This window comes from Notechis scutatus, chromosome 1 (assembly GCF_049901735.1).
Source record: "Notechis scutatus isolate UNSWTSFEM ecotype Mainland chromosome 1, rNotScu1.2, whole genome shotgun sequence".
NCBI classification, from domain to species: Eukaryota; Metazoa; Chordata; class Lepidosauria; order Squamata; family Elapidae; genus Notechis; species Notechis scutatus.
Window position 1 is genome coordinate 46,485,599 of NC_142009.1, and position 24,209 is coordinate 46,509,807.

A 24,209-nucleotide genomic window follows, 5' to 3' on the forward strand; every position below is an offset into this window, starting at 1 on the left:
TTTTTGTTAATTTAATGTAAAAAAGCTGCCCCCTTTAAGTCACTTACTCTAAAGTAATCACATTAATATCACAACCCAATTATGTTCATGTTAGGATTCAGATTAATGATGTGCAATGTTTATTACGCTCCCTTGCACTGAAGTTTAGCAGGTAGTAAGTGATGAGAAAAATAACAGTCCAGAAGAAAATGACAGCATCATTTGCCATCAAAGTCTGGAAGGTAGAGATATGACTTTAAATGAAAGAAAGATATCTGTCATTTTGCCCAAATTCTCCATCCTCCCCAATCTTGCTCCCCATCTAAAAGTCTGTACTTAGAATGGTAATTGCAAATCTGACCACAAGGATGAATTTGAGAGTATCCTGTCAATCACTGATTTCAATATGGGTAGTACTCAACTTACAACTCAATTTAGTGACCTTTGAAGCTACAGCATTGAAAAAAAAAATGACTTAGGACCATTTTTCACACTTACAACCATTGCAGCATCTTCATGGTCATACGATCACAACTCAGACACTTGGCAACTGACTCATATTTATGACGGTTGCAGTGTCCTGGGGTCATGTGATCACGTTTTGCAATCTTCTGACAAGCAAAGTCAATGGGGAAGCCAGATTCCCTTAACAACTGTGTAATTAATTTAACTGCAATTATTCACTTAACAACTGTGGCAAGAAAATGTAAAATGGGGGAAAACTCACTTAACTGTCTCACTTAGCACCATAAAATTTTGGACTCAGTTGTACTCAAGAGTACATCTACCTATACTCTGCCTTCTTCCCAACCTAAGTAATATATTAGTGTAATTGTGATCTTATTCTGATGATATATCTTTATTGGGGATTCTAAATCTGGGAGACATCCAACCTGCTGTATGACTTAAATACTCAAACTGCTTACACTGATATTTTATTCCAAGTCTCAACAGAACTCTTAGCTTTTACAATCCACAAGTTACTTGTGGGCTGTCTGTTCATTTGAAATTGTGTTCTAATGGCTCAGCAAATAAAAAGACAAAGGAAGGAATTCTTGGTTCTTATATGTTCTGTTGATTTAGGAGGAGTACAGATGATAAATGGGAACATTTCTCCCTATACAGTACTCACCATCTCTATGCCTCTAGGAAAAGAAACCATTGGTTTTGTTTTGATTGATAGATGTATCAACGTTGTGAGTTGTTACAAACATTTCAGCAAATATCATAGTGGAGGAATGTTCAACAAAGTTTTGGATTAGCAAAGAATGCACAAATGGAATTATTCCAGTAACAACATTTGTATTCTGAACATAACTTTTGGCTACCAAAAACACCCTTTCATAGACTGTCAGTTCTCAATCTTACTATTCCAACTTTGATTTTATGTTTGGATATCCTTTAGAAATAGTCAGAAAACTAACTAATTGTATATCAAAACAAAGAAATCTATCTGCTAGTTGTCATTTTGGTAGGGAATCTTGCTAGAATACTTTGTTACAATGGCATTGTTTTTCCATTTGAGCTGTATTTTATGTTGACTTTTGCTTTTGCGGACAGATTCCAAAGTGGTATGGGAAAAAAAAATCACTCCCGCATGCTTATATTGTGGAAAGATTTTAGCACAATTCTCTATAGTACTTAGGTATATACTTAATGTTTCCATAAGGATATTTATAGTGTTGCATCTTCTTGGACATGGCTTCTTGGACATCTTCTTGGGCTGGTTTCCCTACAATTATTTTGGCTTTGAAACCCTTGTTGATGTTCTCTCAGTTCCTAATTGGATTTATCAGAGATTCTATGTACTGAATTGGAATTAAGTCCATGTTTGCAATTACTGCTTCAATCAAATGTCAAGATTCTCCTTTCATTTTACTTAGTTTCAGTATCTTAGCCTTTGCTAAGATATGATATTAGCAAAACCATAGATAATTGAATGGATGGCATCTGAAATTAACCCATTTTCAATAACTCTTTGCTGCCATTTAGTGGCCATTCAAATTTATGTAGCCCAGATCTGGCAGCCCTACCTAAACCAGCAATTAATATGGCCCTTTATAGGTTGTATGAATAGCGGACATCCATGATCTCTCATCATTAGCAAATTGGCTAAGACTGATGATCCAATATCTAAAAAGCCAAAAAGATTTGCATACTTGTTTTCAACACTCCATAATTTCTAAGCAATCACCTTGAGTTCTTCCATATTCATATTAGTAAGTAAACATTTTGTTTTCAGTTTGGCTCCTCTTTGTACATTTTTTCACTTTTCCAAGTTTCAGGAAAAACCTTGTTTCTTAATTGTATATCTAAAATATTCCAGCTTTAGGTTCATTATTAATTTTCTAGTAAACTGGCTGGTTTTATTTCAAGTACCACTGAATTGTTCTTCTTGGTATCTAAGTACTTCCAACACTTTTCTCCATCACCATAGTTCTTTATTTAACCTTTCTGATGGTTCAGCTTTCAAGCAATATATTATGACTAGAAAGACCCTGGACATTAGACAACATATTCTTTTTGGCAGTATAGTGTTTCTACTGCTCAATATTTTGTCTAGAATTGTCTTAGCCTTTCTTCCAAAAAGCAAACATATTTTTAATTCAAGGCTACATTACTGTCATTGTGAATTTCTGAGCCTTGCAAGAGAAAATGTGTTACTGCTTCTTTTAGAAAAATGCTGACTAAAGTATTTCAAGAATGGATTTATACATAGATAGCAAGGAGATTTAGAGGGTTATCCTTTGTTCAATTATTTATTGCTTTTATTTAAACTTCTTTTGCTATTAGTTTTCTGAATCATCCTATATATCAATGATGTGCCACCAACTGATGCTATGCCATTAGCAACCACATACTGATTTTCTCCAAGATGATCAGGACTTTGATCTGTATTCATCATTCAATTACTGGATGGGTAATTGAGTCTACCCATCTTGCAGTTTTTCTTCTTTTGTACCCTCTCTCTTTATTTTCATTCTTCCCAGTGTTATTATCCATCTCTAGAGAGTTCTGTGCCCAAAATATGATAATTTGAATCAGAACTCTGGATTGATCCCTTATTTGTTTGTTTTATTAGTTATACCTTATATTCCCAGGGGTCTTATCCAACACCAAAGTTCAGGAGTAACCTTTCAGTCCAGCTTCATTGAAGTCCAACTTTTACCCACATAGAACTACTGCCAGAACAATTCAGATCTTTGCAGGTGTGTTGACACAAGGTGGCTTCTGAATTCCAAGGTGTCTATTTTACCTTATCAAGTGCTACTCTGTGGCATATTTCTGGAGTGCTGATTCCTTTACTGTTGATAGTCAATGCTAAATAGTCAGATATTCACTGCTTCTCTATTGTAAAGCTGGCTGCTGCTGCAGCTGCTGCAGTCATTCATTCATTCATTCATTCATTCATTCATTTAAACTTCATTTTTTTTCACTATGCTCCTTCACTTTCACTACTAGAGGGGAGAATATGTCGTCTCACTCTATTGCTTGTTCCCACTCACAAACTTGTTTCGTTCCTCCATTGTGTCACTCCAGAAAAGAGCCAACCTGTTGCATCATATTCCCTTTGAAATGTGGCTTTTTGATCTGGGTACATGTTTTGCCTGAGGACAGTGAGATATTTTGGGATTCCGATGGTCCTAAATAAATTAGATGGCTATACATAATGAAGGAGTTACATGTAGTCCTTGCCTAATGACCAGACATATAGTGAGTATTCAAAGTTACAATGAACCCCTCAAAAGGTACTTAGACACAGTTCTAAGATTTTGATGGGCCCATACACACAGACAGACAGAGTCACACAATCACATTATGGATGTGTGGCAAATGAACAATTTATTACTGCTTGCCGCATCCCACCATCAGGTAACCATGATTTTTGGCACTTTTTGCTGGTTTCCAGTATTTACTTCTGGCTTCTGGCAAAAAACACTCATTCGGTAAAATGAATTCATTTAACAACTGCTGTGTTTGCTTAACGACCAGTTTGCTTAGAGACTATTGCATTTGTTTAATGATCATGGCATTTGCTTAACAATTGCCACAAAAAAGGTCATAAAATTAGCCACAGTCACGTGGTGACCAGCTTAGTGACCACCATGACTTATGACTCAATTGGTCATAAATCAAGGACTACTTGTATGAATTTATTTTGGTATTCTTTGGCTTTCTCAATTATCCAACATGAATTAGCAATAATACTTTTGTTTTTCAACTTTTCATCCTCCAAAATTGCCTAAAGATGAGGAATTTAAGTGAGCCAAGAATCAAAGAAAAATCTCTTTGCTATATGTCTATTTATGGCTAGTAATTGATGATGATGGAAATTATGCTCCAGTCTATTTAGCAAGCACCAGATTTTTTTAAAAAGAATTTTTATTTTTAAAAACAAACATACACATACAAAACATAAAACCATCTTCCATTTTATATACATACAGTGTGTCAGTTGGTTACAAATCTTTTGTGCTATTCTTTTGTAGTCATTTACTCACAATTTATATCAATTTTCACATTGTCGAATTAACATATGCTTGTATATTTATCAGTTATTAATCATCCATGACTAAACTATTTATTCCATCATTTTATGTGAGATGTTCAAAGTTTTATCTTAAAATTTATGTTATGCTTTCAACCAATGGTTATATATGTCTATATTATGTCTTACATCAATCTATTAAATTTCTATCACAAATTATCTAGTCTATTACATTACCATGTCTTTTTGTCCAACCATTGATAAAACAAATCCCATATCATATAAAATTGTTTATCTTCTTGTTCTCTAATTTCAAATGTCAATTTACTCATTTCAGCACAGTCCATAATTTTCTTAATAACTTCTTCCTGCATAGGTATTTTATCATTTTTCCAATTCTTAGCAAATACAATCCTAGCCATTGTTAGTACATTTACAAACAAATATTTCAACTCTTTGTTGTATATTTCTGGTATAATTTCCAATAAAAAGATCTTTGGTTTAAAGTCTATATGTTGTTTTATCATTTTTTCCAACCATGTGTGGATTTCAGTCCAATATTTCTTTGCATCCAAGCATGTCCACCACATATGGTAATATGAACCAGGTATCTGATGACACTTCCAACATTTATCCAATTTATTCTTAAACATTCTTGCAAGTCTCATCGGGGGTAGATGCCACCTGTAAAACATCTTATACAAATTTTCTTTATATGCAGTTGATATTGTCATTTTATAATTTTGAGACCACAATTTTTGCCATTTTTCTAAATTAATCCCATATCCAAAAATTTTCCCCCAAGCAATCATCATTTCTTTAACTTGTTCCTCCTCCAATTTAAATTCTAATAAGTGTCCATAAAGTTTTTTAATTACCTTTTCATCAGTACCCATGACTTATCTAAGTCAGTCAACTTATCATAAATATCTTCTGCTTTAACATCTTTGTCAAATCTAGATTGTATTTGCAAATATGAAAACCAATTCATTTTTACACCTTGTTCTTCCAATGCTTGCATAGATTTAAGTTCACCCTTTTCATTCAATATCTCACCATATCTAACTGTTTGTTCCTTTTTATATATTATTGGATAAGAAAAAGTTTCAATGGTAGATATCCATAGTTGAATTTTTAAATAATATTGTGTTTTTATCGTCTCTCAATTCAAAAACAATGCATCTCAAATATAATGTCTTCTAAAATACCCTTGTGTTTTAGTTCCCTTGTACCAAAGGAAGGCATGCCATCCCAAGTCATGCCTTTCTACGGTCAATAGTCTATTGTTCCTTAATATTTTCCATTCCTTTACCCACATCAAATTTGTTGCTTGGTAATACAATTCCCAGTTAGGTAAGGCAAACCCTCCTCTTATTCTTGCATCATGTAACAATTTTAATTTTATTCTTGCTTTTTTGCCCTGACAAATATATTTCAACACAATTCTATTTAAATCTTCAAAAAACTCCTTCCCTAGTAGGATTGGAATTGTCTGGAATAAATATAAAATTCTATGCAATACAATCATCTTAACTGTAGATATTCTCCCAGTCAATGATAATTGTAAGTTTCCCCATTTTGTCAAATCTGTCGCAATCTGCTGTTTGAGTTTAAAATAATTATCTTCCTTCAGTGTATTACATCTTGATGTAATGTATATCCTTAAATACTTAACCTTATTTGTGACCTGTATTTCTAAAACTTCTTCCAACTCTTTCTTTTGTCTTACTAGCATATTCTTTGTTAGTATCTTTGTTTTATCTTTGTTTATTTTCAAACCTGCTACTTTTCCATATTCTTCTATTTTTTCTATTAATTTAGGTGCTGTTTCCAATTGGTCTTCTAATATAAATACCAGGTCATCTGCAAAAGCTTGCAATTTATACTCTTCCTTTTGGATTTTCATTCCTTTTATTTCTTTATCTTCTCTAATATTCCTATTCAACACTTCCAATGTTAATACAAACAGCAGGGGTGACAGTGGACAACCTTGCCTTGTCCCTTTTCTTATATCTATAGATTCTGTTAGTTTTCCATTTACCATAACTTTTGCAATTTGTTCATAATATATCGTTTCAATGTCTTGAATAAATTTTTTACCAAAGCCCATTTGTTCCAATTGCAATAACATAAATTGGCAACTCACATTGTTGTAGGCTTTTTGTGCGTCTAAAAACATCAAAGCCATTTGCTTCTCAGGATGTGCCTTGTAGTATTCCAGAGTATCCAAAATAATTCTCACATTGTCTTTGATTTGTCTCTTTGGCATGAATCCATTTTGATCAATATGGATAAATTTATTTAAGTATCTTTTTAGTCTTTCTGCCAAGATTGAAGCAAAGATTTTATAGTCTGAATTTAATAGGGATATAGGTCTGTAATTTTTAACTTGCTGCAGCTCTGTATCCTCCTTTGGTATAAGTGTAATGTATGCTTCTGTCCATGTTTTGGGTATTTTTTTCTTTAACATAACTTCATTCATAACTTCTAACAGGTGAAGATTCAGTATTTCCTGAAAGGTCTTGTAAAATTCCGCTGGTAAGCCATCTGGACCTGGTGCTTTTCCAACATTCTGGTTTTTTTTTTAAAGCTTCTGTTAATTCCATCATTGTTATATTCCCTTCTAGCATTGTTTCAATATCTTTAGGTATCTGAGGTAAGTTTGCTTTCTGTAAATATTGCTTAACTTTTTCTTCTTGAATATTCTCTTGAAAATACAATTTCCCATAGTAATCTTGTAGAATTTTTTTCTTCTCCTCATTTCCATAACATGTATGTCCTTCTTCATTATTCTCTCTCCTTTCTCAATTTATAGACTAGCCACCTGCTTGGTTTCTTTGCATCTTCAAAGTTATTCTGTTTAGCTTTTTAAATTTTTTGTGCTAGTTCCTCTTTTTCCATTAGTCCCATTTTATGTTTAATTATATCCATTTTATTTTTAATGTCTTTTTTTTTTGCGGGGACTTCTGTAAATCTTTTTCCAGTTTTTTATAATCATCCTCTAATATTTTGAAAGTCTTTTTCTGTTTTATATTTCTTTTCCTTGTATAGTCTATTATCAAGCCTCTTGTGTAGGCCTTCATCATGTCCCAGAGGTTCTGTAGAGATGTATCCTCTTTTCTATTTTCTTTAAAGAAGAAAGCAAGTTCTTTCTCTATTTTCTGTTTAAAGTCTTTTTCTTTTAATATCGTATTATTTAAGGTCCATCTGAATCTCCTCTTGTATCCTCTCCAAGTAACTGTCACTGGATTATGATCTGCCCAAGTGCTTGTTTCTATTTTGATCTCTCATATATTAGCCAGTAGTTCTGCTGACATCCATATTATGTCTATTATAGACCATGAAGCATGTCTGTTTGAGTAAAAGGTGTATTGCTTACTCTCCACGTTTCTCTCTCTCCAAGCATCTTTTAAGTTGAATTCTTCTGTTATTTGAAAGAAGGATTTTGGTAATATCTTTCTAGCTTTCTTTGTTGATTTCTGCATTTTGTAATCCAACCGATCATTAACTATTCCATTAAGATCTCCCATCATACAAATATTAACATAGTCCAATTCAATTATTTTCATATGTAATTTCCTGTAAAATTCTTCTTGGTTATCATTCGGAGCATAAATTGTAATTAAAAGTGTTTTAACATTATTGTCCATTATTTCCACCATCAAAATCCTTCAAATTCTGTTAGGCTTTGTGAGGGGTTTTTCTTGCTCTAGTAGGTCTTAATTCTCATTGCTCTCTGGGTATACCACCCACTGTACCTTCTTCTTTCTCTTTTTCAATTACTGCTATATACTCCTCTTGGAATTCAATTAGTGACTCTTCCTTTCTACCTTCTTCCTCTTTTCCTCTAAAATATTCTAAGTAGAATAGCTCAGCTTTTTCAACTGTGTCATTTCTGTGTCTTTGTTCCTGCCAGGTGAACAAGAGGCCTTCTGGCATCAGCCATCTGTAATTTAGTACTCTTTTAAGTAACTCTTTAGTCAAAAATAAATATTCTCTTCTCATTTCTCTTACTCTTCTTGGGACCTGTTTCAGCACCACAATTTCTTTATTTTTGTACTTTAAGGTTTTCTCTCTTGCCACTTGCAATATCTGGGTCTTAATAATCTTTTTAGTGAATCTAATATGAACTTCTCTTGGTAGTCTGTTTCTCATTGCATATCTTGTATATACATGGAACACTTCATCCATCCCATCCATCATCTCCACTTTGGTTATCTCTAACACTTCTGCCAGTATTTCTGTCATTATTTCAGCAAGATTTTCACCTTTTCCTTCTTCTACACTTTGAAATCTTAGGTAGAATTCTGATCTGTCAATTTCCCATCCTAATGGTTCACATCTGTGCTTCTCAATATCACTCAATCGAGTGTCAATATCTCCAATTTTCTTATCCCTATATCTTCTTCTTCAGTTTTCTTAATTCTGTCCTCATATTTCATCATCATCTGTTGAATGTTCTCTACTTTCTCATCTGTCTTTTCAGTTCTTTGCTCAATATTCTCAGCTTTTTGCTCAATATTCTCTATTCTCTTTTCAATCTTCTGGATTCCTTGCATAATCATCTGTAATGTCACTTCCTTCTCTTTCTCCTGTTGTAAAATTGTCTGTATTGACCATTGTCCTCCAGATGGTGAAGAGGCTATTGAGGAAGCTGGTGCTGTTGTCTTTCTGCTCATCTTGTCCTTACTTGTAGAGAGGAAGAGAGAAAAAGGAAAAAAGAAAAAAGGAGTACAGGCAGGCAGTTGCCACTCCCCCCCCAAAAAAAAGGTGGAAAAAGAAAAATATTCAGGCACTTGTGTACGTTAATCCAATTATTTCTCTTAATAAAAAAGAAAAAAGGAAGAAGATAAAAAAAAGTTTAAAAATGTGTTCTAGTTTCTGGAATAGAAGGTTAAAATCCAAACATAAAAATCCAAATGGGGGGGGGGGGGTAGAAAAGGAGATGGAAAATAATCTATAGTTAAGCCAGCTGCTGCCACTAAGTATCCAAGGCTCTTTAATAAATCAAACTCAATGTTTCTGGTTCCAGTATTTTCAAGGTCACTTCAATCTTCTTTCTTTCAACTTCAGCTCAAAGCTCTAATTATTTAGTTTCACAGATGAGCACCTGTATAAACAATCTACCATGCTCATCCCACTATCTTTTCCATTGCAAAGCTCAGAGTCCTTGAGTATAGCAAGTACATAAACAAACTGAGAAAGAAAGAAACAATATGTCCAAGCCTCTAAATGGCAGTGCTACTTTTCCCCCCTTCACTTTCACTCCCCCTCTTGTATCCAATACCAGAAACAAAAAGAGAAAATGGAATCCTTCCTTTTTTTGAAAAAAAAAAACAACTCAAATCCAAAAGAAGAGTCAATCAAAACAGACTTTCAAAAAATTATTTAAAAAATAAAAAATAAAAACAAGGTTGAAAATTTAAAAGAAACCAGTACAGTTTAAAGTTCAGTAACTTTACCAAATTCAAAGTTCCAATAAAAGGGGGAAATTTTTTTTGATTTTAACTAGTTTAATTTTGCCGCTTAAACTCTTTCCTCTTAACTTTTAATTTCACTTTAAATCTTTCAGGATGTTCTCTTCAAGTAATAATAAGTAAAAGTTCATCTCACCAAGCTGACACACTTTCCTTCAATCTCTTCCGTTCCGGAGTTGTTCCAGCTTCAGCAGCTTGAATGGCTGCCTCTCTGCCACCGGCAAAAGGGGTTTTCCTGGATCAACAAGGGACTTTGCGATGTCCCTGGGATCGACAGGATGTGCCCTCCTCAGTCACCATCTCTATGAGATAGCTTAGGTCTGGTGGGACCGTCCTGCAACAGAGATATCAGCGGCGATCTTGAAGCTTCAAGATCGCATGCTGTACCGCTGAGACACCAGCTCCTCCCCCTCCAGAGAGCACCAGATTTGTGTACATTCCAAAAATGCAACAATTGTAAAGAAAGAAGGTTATAAGAGAGAAGGATTTTGATAAACAAAACAAATCAGATTGAAGAACTTTAAAAAGCTGAATTGATTGTACTTTGGAAGATCTTAAGTTCTGTTAACTGCAAAAAAATATTTCTAGAACTGAGAGGATATCTTCAAATAAATAGATATACTATGTAAATTTTCTTCTATCAACCAGATAGCTGGAACTATTATTTTACTGTAAGCCAAATAAAAGTTCATTAAGGGCTTATAATGTCTTCTTTTAAGATACTAACCAAATTTTGTCCTGGCAGGTTTTTTTCCTAAGATTTTTTTCTAAGATTGTTTGAAAAAGGATATCAGAGAAAACATTACTTTCACTGAATACAACAATCAATGTTTCTTTACTAGTGTTACCCTTCAAATAATGCCAGTTTGGTTCAGTTCTAGCAACTCTAATTGTAAGTCTGGTTTTACTATTTTGCCAGTTCTGAACATTTTTATCATAAATCTTGACTTGGACACACAGATTTTGAAGTCAGCAAAACCAGCTTTAATTCTATAATTACTACCAGGTCTACATGTTATTTCCCCATTCTTCTCACATAGCATTCCTCTCAGCAAACTGTAAAACTCATATTAGGTTTTCATTCTTTCCGTGTGCAGAAAATGAGTGTATTCAATCTATAAACAGAAATAAACCACAGCTAAACCAATCAATCCAATAAAATATGTGATGCATAAACTGTATATCAACAAACAAACTTAAAGGTTAATTTCCTATTTACAGTTTCAAAAGTTCTTTGTAGTTGCTCTAATTCTAGGATTTGACAGTCCTCTGAAGTCTGTTTTCCCCAAAACGTATCTGAAGCAACTGAAATGCTTCCCTGACATATTAAGATGTCAGCAAATTCTGGTTATGACATTTTGGTTTGGAAACACATTCCCTAAACCACAATGGGGCAAGATAATTACACGCTGACAGATATGCCTAGAAATATCCAGTACATTTCATGTAAACAGTGATCTGCCTAAAATTTTATTCTTAAGTTTTAACTGCAGTAAAAATTGAGTCCAAGAATTCAATGCACTGTAATGCAAGTATAAAGCTGAGAATGCTGTCTTTAAATTTGTATTAGCGTTGGTTGGACAATTGGTTGTGAAAATAAATGGAATGCTGAGCAAATGTTTCAGCACTGAGGAAGGAGAAAGATAAAGAAAAAATATAAGTAACACTTGTGTAGATATTAGAAACATGTTGATTAATGATGTGAATGTACAATAGATAGGCAATAGTTACTGGCTGAGAACCCAATGATTTGCAATAAATATTGGGGTACATGATTCAACTAGAGCAGGGATTTGAAACTCGATTTCATTGAAGGCTGCATAAGGGTTGTGTTTGACCTGGGGGGGGGGGGGTCAAATGCCACTTTTCCTAGTAGTTTATTGTGTAAGCACTCTGCCAATGAAAATGGAGCTCATGAGGACTGTGCACAACTCTCCCAGGCTCCATTTTCCACTGTGATGGCCTCCTGCAGCCCTCTGTCAATTGAAAGCAGAAATGATGAGGGCCACACATAGCCCTCACTGGCTCTGTTTTCAGCTGCAACAGCCTCCTTCAGTGGTCTGCCAGCGAAAACAGAGCTTGGGAGCCTCCCGAGCTCTATTTTTGCTGGCAGAGGCACTATGGGCTGGTCCTTCACTGTTTCCAGGGCAGCCCCGCAGACAAGATCTAAGCATCCAATGGCCCGGATCCGGCCTGGGGGCCTTGAGTTTAATATCCCTGAATTAGAGAATAGACCTGAACATTAATGCATCAAAGACCAAGATAATGTTTTACAGAGGCAATTAACATGTTTACATTTTACATGTTTTCCATAAGGGGTGAAAATCTGAAGCCATATTTCTTTTTTTGGGCGGTTTTTTTTTTTTTTTTTTTTTTGTTTTTTTTTTGTTTTTTTTTTTGGGGGTTTTTTTTTTTTTTTTTTTTTTTTTTTTTTTTTTTTTTTTTTTTTTTTTTTTTTTTTTTTTTATAGATAAAATTGTGTTCCTTGTAGAAGGTTTACTAAAAAGAGCAAATAGGTGAAGAATTCTTTATTTATGCAAATGCTTACAGAAAGATACTGGCTACCATGCTATCTGTTGTGAAGAATGAATATTTATTTTATTTTTATTTATTCATTTGATTTGTCAATTGCTTACAAGATAATAGGTATAAGTAAAAACATAGTTATGAATACATGGATACATATAAGAAAAATAAAAGAAACAATAGGACAGGGACAGAAGGCATCTTGGTGCACTTATGCATGCCCCCTACAGACCTCTTAGGAAAGGGGTGAGGTCAATAGTAGACAGTCTAAGGTTAAAGTTTTTGGGGTTTGGGGAAGAAACCACAGAGTCAGGTAGAGTATTCCAGACATTGACCACTCTGTTGCTGAAGTCGTATTTCCTGAAATCAAGTTTGGTGTGATTAACTTTGAGTTTGTATCTATTGTGTGCTCTTGTATTCTTATGGTTGAAGCTAAAGTATTCATTGACAGGTAGGACATTGCAATGTATGATTTTATATAATATACTTAGATTGGACCGAAGGTTGTGTAGTTCTAGGTTTTCTAGGTCAAGCATTTTGAGTCTGGTGGCACAAGGTATTCTGCAATGAGTAGAGGAGTAGAGAACTCTTCTTGTTAAATATTTCTGGACTTTCTCAATTGCACTAATATCAGATACGTAATGTGAGTTCCAGACTGATGAGCTGTATTCAAGTATTGGTCTAGCAAATGTTTTGTATGCTCTAGTTAGTAGTGTGATATTACCAGAGAAAAAGCTACGTAGGATTAGGTTAACAATTCTTAATGCCTTTTTGGCTATGTAGTTACAGTGGGCTCTAGCACTTAGAGATGAGTATTCCAAGGTCCTTTACAGAGCTTGGATCATCAACAAGGTCTTGACTATTCAGCTTGTATTTTATTTTCTGGTTTGTTTTTTTTGCCAATATGTAAGACAGAGCATTTATTTGTTGAGATTTGAAGTTGCCATTTGTTTGACCATTCTGATAGTCAAGATCTTTTTGAAGGGTAGCAGTATTGTCTGTTGTATTGAACAGCTTTACATCATCAGCGAAGAGAACACAGTTGCTCTTAATATGATCACAGAGGTCATTTATGTAGAGTATGAAGAGAGTTGGTCCTAGAACATTGCCTTGGTGGACACCACTATTGACAGGTACAGAATTTGATAGGACCATTTGTTGTCTGTTTGACAGGAATGCTTCTATCCAGTTATGCAGTTGTCCAAAGATAATATAAGATTTTAATTTTAGGAGTAGTTTGTCGTGTACCACTGAATCAAAGGCTTTACAGAAGTCTATGTAGATTGCATCTATTGTTTTGCCCTGATCAAGTTGTGTAGTCCATATGTTTTTGCAGTGTAAGAGTTGCAGATTACAGGATAGTTTTTTTCTGAAACCAAATTGTTTATTGGAGAGTAGGTTGTTTGTCTCTCAGTGGAGGATAATAGATTGGTTAATAATTGATTCCATGACTTTACAGGTGATGCAGCATAAGGAGATTGGTCTGTAATTTTCAACTAGGCTGGGGTCTCCCTTTTTGAAGATGGGGATGACCATGGCTTGTGACCATAGTTTTGGCAAGGAGCTGGTCCTGAAAGATTTTTCAAAGATTATGCTTAGAGGTTCTGCTATGGCAGTGGATAGCTTTTCTAAGAAGTAGGCACATATTCCGTCTGGTCCAATAGATAGAGATGGTTTTAGATTGCATAGTGCTTTTTCAACATTGTCTTCTATAAAATCAATATGTATTAGATCATTGTAGTTTTCTGTGGTTCGACTAGGAAATACTGGGCATGATCCATTGCTGTTTACAAATACTGAGCCAAAGAATGTGTTAAAGAGGTTGGCTTTAATGGTGTCATCATTGCAGTCTTTACCATTAGGTCCTTTCAGGGATGGGGTGGACCTTGAGTCTTTTAGTTTGTTGTTTACAAAATTGTAGAAAGCACGGGTGGAATTGGTGCGTAGAAGGTTTTCCTCTTGTTTAATATGACAATGTTTAATATGACAATGGCATTCAGTCTTTATCTGGTGGCATAAATTTTTGTATCAGCTTTTGAAGTTGGCAACGTGACCAGATTTGTTTTTTTCCGCCAAAGTGATCTCTTTTTGGATTGAAGCTTCCTTATTGTTATGGGTAATCTGTTTTTTTCTGCTTTTTGGAGTTGTTATTGGTACATATAGTTTGATGACTCTTTTGACTTCAAGTAAAAATATGTTGTAATGGTCTTCAACAGTATTGCATCCAGTGAATAGAAATTGCCAATCAAGGGATGAGAGATGGTTGTCTATAATTCATTCTTACAAACCCTGTTTCAAATGTGTACCAGAAATGATTTTTAAATCATTTTATTTTACAATTTAGTGTTTACTTGAAGCTAGAATAAGTCCCCACTTTGAACGCTATTATTAGAAAGTGGTTGAGGAAGCAAGTCTTATTAACTGTGTTTTTTAAATTGTGAATGAATGGGTGTGATCAGCCTTCAGAATTTGCCTGTGATAAATGGCAACCATCACCGATCCAGGGTTCCAGATGCTTTTTATATTCTTTCATTTTTCATGTATTCTCATGGTGTGTTTGTATACTGTATCAGGTATGTTTTAAATTGTATTTTTTACTATATAAGCCACAGAGAAAAATTTTAAATTCAGTGACACAAAAACTATACTTTATAAATAAATAACAGTGTATTAAAAATATGCCTTGAAAAGGTAAAGTTAGTTTTCTTCAGATGGGAATGACATTTATTGTTAATGCTTAGACATGTAGCTGCTCCTAATCCTCCAATGCTTTGATTAGTTAGCAAACTCCACACAAGTAATCCCACTTAGAAAAAAAGCTTTGCGTATTGAAACTTGTTGAAATTCTTGTGGTACTAACATTTCCTTTGGCAGTGAATATCTCTAAAACTACAGGGAATGTTTGTCTTCCTGAGGATTATTTGTATAGTTTATCAGTCTTTCTCTAGGTCTTTGTTTTATGTACATACACTCCTGCAGAGAGCAATCCAAAAAAACTCTTATCTTTTTAAGTAGGTAAGGACAACATGGGTCATTATATTTACCCATATAAATTGTATGCACATGCTGAGATATTTTTTACTGACTTCCATTTTTCCTAAATCATTTCTATTTTGTTTTCAGTATTTTTGATGACAAAACCTCCACCTGAGAATTATTCGATAATTAAGATTGATTTGGGTAGTCAAGCAGGCCAGACCATCAACATTTTGTTGTTCGTTGTGAAGGGCAAGGTCATATACACACACTTTCTTAACCATGATTCACTCCCAATACAAAGTCAGTTGTACTGTCAATTGAATCTTCAGCACTGATCATGAGACAACATGTTCTACCTCATCTGAAAGAAGCAATAATCAACATTTGAGTGTCTATTCTGAGTCCATCCATCCACATGTGCTGCCTAGAGCTGTATGATGGGCATAGATTTGGCAATTGTGCATCACTGGCACTCCTAATGAGGAATCTATTATTTCCACTGTTGACCCAAAGGTGCTTTTCAAAGCTGGACTTTCTTGGGGGGGGCGTTCCTTGAGGACATTTCACTTCTCATGCAATAAGCTTCTTCATTTTGTCTTTGGTTTAGACAGGGCTGTTCAATTTAATATAGGCCTGAGACCATCTATATCAAAATTGAACAGCCCTCTCTCAACAGAGGAGCATGGATATGACATCACCTATCCACTGTGTACAACACAGTCCTCTCAGCACTCCCAGAAGGGTTCCAAACATCCATTTGGACTCTTATTCAGGTGACTCTGATAAATCCCAAGTTGTCTCAATGACTTGCAGAGAGCTAAGAAACAACCTGCAGAATGCTAACAGCCAGATGATTGCTAAGGGATATAAATCCTTTTATTCCCTACCATCCAGCCAGAACTGGAGACACTTCTTGGATGAGAAGAGAAACATCTTCAAGGAGAAAAACCAAGCAAGTCCAATTGCTTCTTGAAAAACACCTTTGGGACAACCATGACCTGGATGATTAAGAACCTTCATAGACATTTCTACTGCTGAGATCTGGACAGGCTCAGAATAGGCTGATCAACTATATTGATGACAGTTCAGGATTAAAAATGTTTCTTGCTTTTTGATTAAGTGGCCTGATTGTTTAGTTCAAAGCAATCAACAAAACTTTCACTTCACATCAGTTCAGTTCAAAACAATGAATACAACTTAAACATTCTGCACAAATGCTGCTAGTTTTGCATACTGAAACTGTATCATACATAGTAAACAGGTAATCAAGAAAAAAGTTAACATTTTAGAAGTTCACTGTATGGTACTAATATTTAATTCATATTGTAACTACAAAAATAAGACAGACTGGCTGTTGTTTTTCAGTTCTCCCACTATCAAGGATATGCCAACTTTAGTTTTGAATGGATTTGCATTTCCCCAGAATGAATCAGTGTGCAATTAGCATTTTCAGCTTCTAATGAATGAACAGGGAGGGGGCAGCTGTGACCAGAAAAGCTTTTGCCCAAATTTGTCTGGTATGCCAGTTATATCACTTCTTGAGCTGGAACCTCCTTCTCCTAGTCATTTATGCCTTAATCATTTCATGTTTGGACTATTGCAATGCACTCTATATGAATCTGCCCTTGAAATTCATTTGGAGGCTGCAACTATTCTAAAAGGTTGCTCCCTACTGTATATCTTCCTGAAAACCTTTTATGACTTTCATAGAAGCATTTACTGAGCAACTAAAACAGTTGCAAGTATTTTCAAGAGTTCATCATAGTGTCCTATCAAATTCTGTACCTGTCAACAATGGTGTCCCCCAAGGCAGTGTTCTAGGACCAACTCTCTTCATACTCTACATAAATGACCTCTGTGATCATATTAAGAGCAACTGCGTTCTTTTAGCTGATGATGTAAAGCTGTTCAATACCACAGACAATACTGCTACCCTTCAAAAAGATCTTGACTATGTATCAGAATGGTCAAACAAATGGCAACTTCAAATCTCAACAAATAAATGCTCTGTCTTACATATTGGCAAAAAAAAAATCAGAAAATAAAATACAAGCTGAATAGTCAAGACCTTGTTGATAATCCAAACTCTGTCAAGGATCTTGGAGTACTCACCACTAATGATCTAAGTGCTAGAGCCCACTGTAACTACATAGCCAAAAAGGCATTAAGAGTTGTTAACCTAATCTTACATAGCTTTTTCTCTGGTAATATTACATTACTAACTAGAGCATACAAACATTTGCTAGACCAATACATGAATACAGCTCATCAGTCTGGAACCCACATTACGTATCTGATATTAGCACAATTGAGAAAGTCCAGAAATATTTCACAAGAAGAGTTCTCCACTCCTCTACTCATTGCAGAATACCTTATGCCACCAGACTTGAAATTATAGAACTAGAAAACCTTGAATTACACCGTCTTCGGTCTGATTTAAGTATGGTATATAAAATCATACATTGCAATGTCCTACCTGTCAATGAATACTTCAGTTTCAATCATAACAACACTAGAGCTAACAATAGATACAAACTCAAGGTTAATCGCACCAAACTTGATTGCAGGAAATACGACTTCAGCAACTGAGTGGTCAATGTCTGGAATACTCTACCCGACTCTGTAGTTTCTTCCCCAAACCCCAAAAACTTTAACCTTAGACTGTCTACTATTGACCTCACCCCTTTCCTGAGAGGTCTCTAGGGGGTGTGCATAAGTGCACCAACGTGCCTACCGTCCCTGTCCTATTGTTCCTTTTATTTTTATTTTATTTTTCTTATATGTACCCATTTCATGTATTCATAACTATGTATACACTTATACTTATTATCTTGTAAACAATTGACAAATCAAATCAAATAAATAAATAAATAAAAACATTCCCTCCCTGCCCCCAAAAAATAACCATAGTGGTGCCCAGTGAGATCCATAGTAATGAAGCCAGAATATAAATACTTGACAATTACATCATCCTGCATGTATCAAGCTGCTATTACATGCATCTATCCACCATCTAAATTACATAAGCATTTGAATAATAATGTTGTTGTGCACATGTCATTATTTGTCTCTTCTGACCTTCACATGAATGCCAACAGTGGTAGGCAAAGGAAATAATATGACTAAATTTTTCTATACCAGGTTATATTCTTAAATAGAGTTAGAGACTGTTTCTAGACATGCAGATTGGATCATGCTAGGTATAAGTGGTGCTGGGTTGCATTAAAGATTCTTTCACATCTTACAAGAAAGAGAAAGAAATAAAAATATTTGTTAAGACCCACATTTTTGGAAATATAAATTCCAGCTATTAAAAGCCTAAACACTTTCTATTCTTTGCATGCTATGAAAATCTCTTGGCCAATGAAAAGCAGCGGAGAATTCAACTAAACAATATTTATATTAGTAATAGTCAGGATAATGGAAGCTATGCACTAAGTAACAACCTCAGTGAAAAGGTAGAAAACACACTCTCAAATAATCATGGAGAACCGATGAACTAAAAGACATAATTACCTAGAATTAAATCTTCTTTGTAAGGTAGAATAGAAAAATCTGAATGTTTAAAGAGTTAAACTAAAGTTTCATTAACCAAGAAGGAAAATGTTTTCCTTTAGTCTAAAAAGCAATGGCAAAAGCATATGTGTATGTGCTCATTCACACAAAGGGGATGTATGTTTACTCATGGTTTATTAAATCTTATTTTCAGGTTTCATATGCTATACTGAACTATAACATACAACATGTATGTGCGAGGGTAAATTGGGTTTTCCTTGTTCGTGATTCAGTGCATTGTATGAATTTAGTCTTAGTTGTTCAGAAGAAAATATTTCAGTTCTGCTTATTTGTAGTTCTCTATCATAGTAGGTTAAATAAAATCAGGAACAGTTACAATTTCCACGAGCCGATATGGTGTAGTTCTTAGGGTATTGGTCTAAAAATCAGGAGTGCTGATGAAAAATAGCTAGGTGACTTTGGGCCAGTTACTCTCTCTCAGCCTAACTCACCTCACAGGGTGGTTGTAGAGATACAGGACCAAGGAGTATTGGTATGTTATTGGTATGTCTACCTTTAGGCCTATATGAAAAAAAGGTGGGATAAGAATCTAAAAATAGTACGTCCTCTCATAATAGCATTTATAGCCATTTCAGAGCTTAGGAATGTAGCACATTTGAAGATGTGTATAATAACACATCAACAGTATTGTAGCTATTATATCTATGTAGGTTGGATAGAACAGAATACTGTAATTGGCTTTAAATTTTATTTGTATAATATCATTTAGCTATTTTGACTGTAAGAAATACACAACCCAAATAGTATATGTAGCATAAATACAGGCATGCAATCATAAAACAAAATCAGTATTTGTGCAATAATGAAAATAATGTTCATACGCCAAGTTCAGTAATCACAGGTAAGTATTAATAATCCTAACATACTCAATCATCCTGATACAAAGGCATTCCATAGGAGAGGAGGTTCTGCAGAAAATTTATTTATTTATTTGATTTGTCAATCGCTTACAAGATAATAGGTGTAAGTATATACATGGTTATGAATACATGAAATAGGTACATATAAGAAAAATAAATATTTCTGGACTTTCTCAACTGTGCTAATATCAGATACGCAATGTGGGTTCCAGACTGATGATCTGTATTCAAGTATTGGTCTAGCAAAAGTTTTGTATGCTCTAGTTAGAAGTGTGATATTACCAGAGAAAAAGCTACATAGGATTAGGTTAACAACTCTTAATGCTTTTTTGGCTATGTAGTTACAGTGGGCTCTAGCACTTAGATCATTAGAGATGAGTATTCCAAGGTCCTTTACAGAGCTTGGAATATCAACAAGATCTTGACTATTCAGCTTGTATTTTATTTTCTGATTTTGTTTGCCAATATGTAAGACAGAGCATTTATTTGTTGAGATTTGAAGTTGCCATTTGTTTGACCATTCTGATACATAGTGAAGATCTTTTTGAAGAGTAGCAGTATTGTCTGTGGTATTGAACAGCTTTACATCATCAGCGAAAAGAACGCAGTTGCTCTTAATATGATCACAGAGGTCATTTATGTAGAGTATGAAGAGAGTTGGTCCTAGAACACTGCCTTGGGGGACACCACTATTGACAGGTACAGAATTTGATAGGACACTCCCAATTTTGACCATTTGTTGTCTGTTTGACAGGAATGCTTCTATCCAGTTATGCAGTTGTCCAGAGATACCATAAGATTTTAGTTTTAGGAGTAGTTTGTCGTGTACCACTGAATCAAAGGCTTTACAGAAGTCTATGTAGATTGCATCTATTTTTTTGCCCTGATCGAGTTGTGTAGTCCATATGTTTTTGCAGTGTAAGAGTTGCAGATTACAGGATAGTTTTTTTCTGAAACCAAATTGTTTATTGGAGAGTAGGTTGTTTGTCTCTAAGTGGAGGATAATGGATTGGTTAATAATTGATTCCATGACTTTACAGGTGACGCAGCATAAGGAGATTGGTCTGTATTTTTCAACTAGGCTGGAGGTCTCCCTTGTTGAAGATGGGGATGACCGTGGCTTGTGATATCTGCTTCTCCTATCACACCTGATAGTGGGTGGAGACCCTCAGGTCCTAAATCATAAAAGTGATAACTAAGATTTTGCATTTTATCCAGAAATTAACTGTCGAAGTGCAGCTCCTGCAGTACCGATATTATATAGGAATAGCATGTGGGCCATGGCATTTTGCCCTAATTGCAGCTCCCAGGTGCTCTTTGAATGTAGCTCCATAACACATAAAGGGATGGACTGACTTTTGTCAACACTTTCAGAACTGATGCAATTAGCACACCAGGCAGGAGTTAAAAGTTAGAACTGTTCCAGCAGGAGGTAAAAGTTAAGGAGAATCCCAGATCCTATACCAGCTTTTTTTTTGGTGGTGGTGGGGAGCTTAATCCTCTGAGAACCAAAGATGGTACAGTCCCAGAAGCAGATTTTTTAGCAAAGGTATTCTGTCTTCTTTCTTGGGTTGCAACTCAGCCTGTTTCTCTCCATTCCAGACCCTAAGCCTCCAGTCACCAAACTTTAACTGCATATCCTAGCCAATCTGGGCTAGAGATAAACAACTGGTTATTATTTGATCCAAATCAAATAAGGTGTCGAATTCACAGTGTCATGTTGCCATCATGTGACGTTTCATTATGTTTTTCCCATTTGCGGAGCTGGGGTGGGCGTGCATCAGCCCATGGACCATCAAATTGACACCCCTGATCCAAATAATACTGCACCCATATGTATACAGACAAAGCATTTTCTAGAAGGCCTCATGAAACTGAATTCTAGCACTGCATCCTCCATTTGCTGGAAGTTTTAATAGCAGGTTAGGAAAAGACATCATATGATGTCTTTTTTGTTAAACACTGGCAATGATAATTCATATGGTTCCAAATCCCTTCAAATTAATGCCTTGTCTTGGTCTTGAAGCAGTAGGTCTAAAGGCAGAAGGCATTTCAAATATGGCTGTGTTTCTGAATTTACAATTTACACGTTTTGCTTATTTTAAACTTTCCCACCCATGACAAGAAATTAGGAATCACAGTTTGGCTCAAGGACTTCCAATTCAATTCTCTGTGGCTTGGCAAGAAAAATGAAGTTTTGAGCTGAAGCTTACAGGTGAGGAAAACCCATCCATCTTTGATCTTTGGCTGAGTAGAGGTTGGCTGTGTTTCCAACTGCACAACTGTACTTTCAAGAAATATTAACACTGTAGTATTTCTGCTTAAGAGCAAAAGCAGGAAGCATTAATGAGTTCCTTATTTTTTATATATTGACAAACGTCCCATTTTTGCAATTCAGTGTTCGCTCCTGTTCCATTTAAGATCAGCTTTGGAAAGCATAAATCCAATGGAAATCCCAATTCTTTCTTAAGAAACTGTTAGTGTTAGCAATCCAATGTGAAAGGGTTGGGCTTTGATTATGTGTTTGCAGCAGTGTTTGATTCCTGGAAATTTCATGGACGCTTCTCTGTAGTTTTCTTGCCATTTTCTACTTCTGGAAATTTTTCATGATTTCCCGGCTTACCTTACAGCCTTGGGATTTTCTGGATCTCTCCCATGCAAGTACTAACCAGGCCTTAAATTTGCAAACTTGCACAGAGAAGCTTAACAGATCCCATGTTAATTTCATCCAAACTGGCTTGCTATGAATCAGGAACCCTTTGGAGCAATCTGGGAAGCAAAGAATAATAGTTTGGAAATAGCCTGCTGAGAGGCAAAGGATAGAAAAAATTCACCAGAGAGCCTTTTCTTTCTGATGTAGAGGAAATGGCTGCTTTCTAGAAACCATAGATCAGCCAGACTAGTGGGCTTTTTGCAACAACTGATATCATATCTTAGCTTGTGAGCAGTTGGTTGTTTTCTGGAGTAGTTGCAGAGTTTTCCCCATTAGATTTGGCCCTATGCTTGTTACATATTAATTTAGATTGTGTTGCAATATATTTGTTTTTTCATATCTCATGGGTGGACAACTTTGGGTAGAGCGGCCAGAAATGATGGAGCATGTAGGAGTTTATCTCACAGCAAGAGCAGAGACAATATGAACTCTGCTATGGTCCAGCCAAATTTACATTCTTGCCTATTTCTCTAATGCTGCCTGAGCCTGTTCACCATTTTCAGAGATTAAAGTGAAACCCTCTGAAAGAAGAGAAGGGGATTTATTCATGGGTGGGAGTGGTGGGGTGAAGGCAGGGAAATAGAGCACAAAACTGTGATGGAGAAGACTGAGGTTTATGTTAACTTATTAATGGGTTATTGCCAAAAATGGTTTTTATGCTGTTTTCAGAAAATGCTAAATTCTCAATAGAAAATGTTATAAATAAAAATAAATTATTTTGTTCTGCCATTGAGGAAATATAGCAATAGACTTAGAATGATATACTGCTTCATAGCGCTTTACAGCCCTCTCTAGGGGGTTTACAGAGTCAGCATATTGCCCCCAACAATCTGAGTCCTCATTTTACCCACCTCAGAAGGATGGGAGATTGAGTCAACCTGGCACAGATCAGGTTCAAACTCCTGGCAGTGGGAGCTATGAACTATATTTCATACTCGGAGACAAGCCTGGAGGGAGGAGTGCAAGATGAAAATAAATAGCTTTGTTTCAAAATAACAAAATGCTATTGAAATGTGAATCCTTCTGTGAAGAGGCCCACATGTGTTACTGCATTGTAGTTGTATGGTTATTTTATTGTGCCTGGAATCACCACTATAGAAAAATAAACAAGCTGCTGGAAGCTATCTTACATGTGGGTTGAAGGAACAGTGGGAAGCTTTATCAAGAAGCCAAAACAATCTGGTTTTTTGTTGTTTGTTTGTTTAGCTGCTTTCTTTCTTTGTATCTTTGTTTGTTTTCAGGCTCATTTTATTTACAGAAAAAGAGGGCACAACCAGATGGCACTATTATTTATCATTCTCTCCACCAGCAAAATAAGGAAAAAGAGAGCATCAACGTTACAGTTCTGATTGCTTAGTCTTCTGTCAATAGGAAGACCTATAAGTGGTGGTCTCTTTATTCTTTTAATGTAGGACAAGTTAAGGAAAGTGATTGGAGCCTGGGTTGTACTTCTAGAAATTGTTGCCTGGCATTGGGAAAGTCAACCCCAATCGCTCTCTTTAGGAGATGGGAAGAAGATGTTTGTTATGACACATTTACCCAACCATCAAGTTTCCTGCCTAGCAGGCAGTAAGACTAGAAGTGTCAGTCAGGCTACTATTGAACATTAA